Raw genomic sequence first — 2,759 nt, forward strand, 5'->3', positions numbered from 1 at the left:
CCCCCCGCTCTGTCTCTGTCTTTATTCCAACAAATGTATCGTCTGTTCTCTCTGCTCTGAGATTGATCGCTCTCCCTGTGAGCCGATGGGAGGAAAAGCAACGATGACCCGGCACATATGATCCAGAAGGAAGGAAGGAAGCGTCACTTTGTTTGGGAAGTGTACAGAGAGGTTTTTAATAGTTGTTTTTTTTATAAGAGTGTCAGGATGACAGGAATCTGTAAGCTTGGCTCAGCTTTTTTTTTTTTTTTTTCCCGACACTGTAAATCTGACTTCCTGTTTGCGAACATGGAGATGCTCTCGATGGCATGCGCCCACTTCCTGTGCAGAGGAGCTTTTTTATCTCCTCGTGCCAGGAGGGGAGGAAGTGGCGCAGATAACGCCGCTCTCAGGAGGGAAGACGCGTGGATCGCTGACGGTCGAGACGACGAGAGGGAGGAAGATGACGCAGACTCAGGCGAAAAACAAAAAGATAAACAAATATTTTTCAAATTATATCATTTTGTAGCTTTCTTAAACGGGCAGTACAGATGTTAGAAAGTTTTTTTTTTTTCTTGTGAAGTAAATGCAGAACAGTCAGATATTGTAGCTCCAGCTGCTTAAATCAAAACAATACCAGCAGCGTCACAATAACCAGACGTTTGAGCAAAAGATCCATTTCATAAATGAGTTTTTAAACAGTATTGATCTGCTGTTGTGAAAAACCAACAGGAATAATTATAGACTTTTAGTGTGTTTAATTACAATCAATTACTAAATTGATACATTTTTATAAAGCTGTTATAACTTTATTAATTCTTTACAACTGATGACTCAGAGAAAAACAATCAAAAATCATTAAAGTTTAAGTGTAGCACCTAAAAATCTAAAAATGACTTGAAATATAATTATTAATCCTCATATTTCCTGATTTTTTTTTTTTCTTCATTTTATATTTTAACTTGAGTTAAAGGTGCATAATTTTAAATTCAATATTGATTCATTAATTCACCAAGTTATCAACGGATTATAATGAAACACACGTCTCTGTTATTCATCTGCCAGTATGAACTCAGTTCACTCTAGTAAAGTACTGCAACATTATTATTATTATCTGTTTTTATAAACCGAATCTATATTTAGAGCTCATTTTATTTATGTAAGAGTTTCTGTTCTGTTACAGAACAGGCCTGGGTGTAATTTGTCAAGATTAACGAGTCCTATAAAACAAACATTTTTATCAGGTGTTTAAACCACAGTTTGACCTCAGGAAACGTCTGCTTTCATTCATAGTTGGGCTCCCGTCAGCGTCCGTGTGGACTTCGACTCCTGCTGTCGTCCTCCCACGCTACCGCCGAGTCACAGTATGACACATAAACCCTCCTCCAGTGTGAACTCACTGATCAATCAATACCTGTAAGGACCAATCAGACTTTTATTGATAGTTTTTTATTTTTTCTCTCCTGTGCCTGCTTTATATATTTCTTCAGAAGTGACCAAGAGTTCTCTGGTTTTCTTAGATGACAACACAGCTGCTGTTTGATTTTTTAAAAAAAAGCAAACAGTTTCTGCAAATTGTAGGATTTCTTTAAGGTTCACAGACCATCAGAGAGTCATGAAAAAGTCAAACGTTGCATTTAGTTCACTGCTCCAGCTGTAACCGTAAAGGAACACGAGGAAAACCATCATCATCATCGTCACAGTGATGTGTTTTTTCCAGCACGTATGATGTTTCCTGTCAGTCGTTTCGAGGGTTTTTATCTTAAAACCTGAGCAGGATTTCCACTCAGGTTATGAGTTCATCAGTCTTCACTGCCGGAGCCGTGCTCAGTGACACGTTAGTAACAGACAAAAGCTCCAAAAAAATACTTATTTCTTCTTCTCGTAATCGAGGCCGTTCCGCCTCCTGAAGCTTTACAAATACACTGAAATTTTACAGGAATCATTTCAAACTTTTGTCAGTAGTTAAACTCTCTGGATCAGCTGTTGAAGGCTGGAAAGTACCTGAATTTTCCTTTTAAGAGAGTTGAGTCAAAGAGAAATTTGAGTGTGAAAGTGAGTTCAGTACAGAACAGGTTTGGTGGAAAAAAAAGGCTCGTTTAGCTTTTTGCAGGATGTTACGTAAGCAAACTGCATAGATGAAAATCATGAGACGCATTTGAAAGTACAGACTGACTGATACTGGAGAGTTTTTAAAAAATCCAACAAAAATATATTAGCTGATATTAATGTTTTTTTACATCAATATAAAGCGTACAAACACTCATAAGAATCCCTTAAAAAAAACGTAATTGTGACCGAGATGAGCGAAACACCTGTCAGCGCTCTCTAGTGGACGAACTATGTAACGGCATCGTTGTTTACTAACGTTTTCAGACATTTTCGGCATTTCTGTTCTTCAGTTCCTTCTTACTTATAAAGCGACACGTACTGAAATACCGATGTATCCTATAAGCTACTAGTGGCATATACTGTATATCAGCTCGGGCTGCAACTAACACGATAGCCAGTTATTTTCTCAGTTAATCGGTTAATCTCTTCAACTCGCTTGTTTTGGCCAAAACAGAAATATATTCAATTCAATGTCATATACGTCAAATAAAAACCAACAAATCCTCATATTTGAGAAACTGGAAACCAGAAAATGTTTGACATTTTTGCTTAAAAAAGACGGAAATTATGAATTGATTAATAATATAGTAGCCAATTTAATTTTCTGTCAATCAACTAATCATCTCAAGACTAATAAAAACTTTTTTATTGGTCTAACTGTTGTTGAA

Source organism: Thunnus maccoyii, chromosome 16 (assembly GCF_910596095.1).
Source record: "Thunnus maccoyii chromosome 16, fThuMac1.1, whole genome shotgun sequence".
Lineage (NCBI taxonomy): Eukaryota > Metazoa > Chordata > Actinopteri > Scombriformes > Scombridae > Thunnus > Thunnus maccoyii.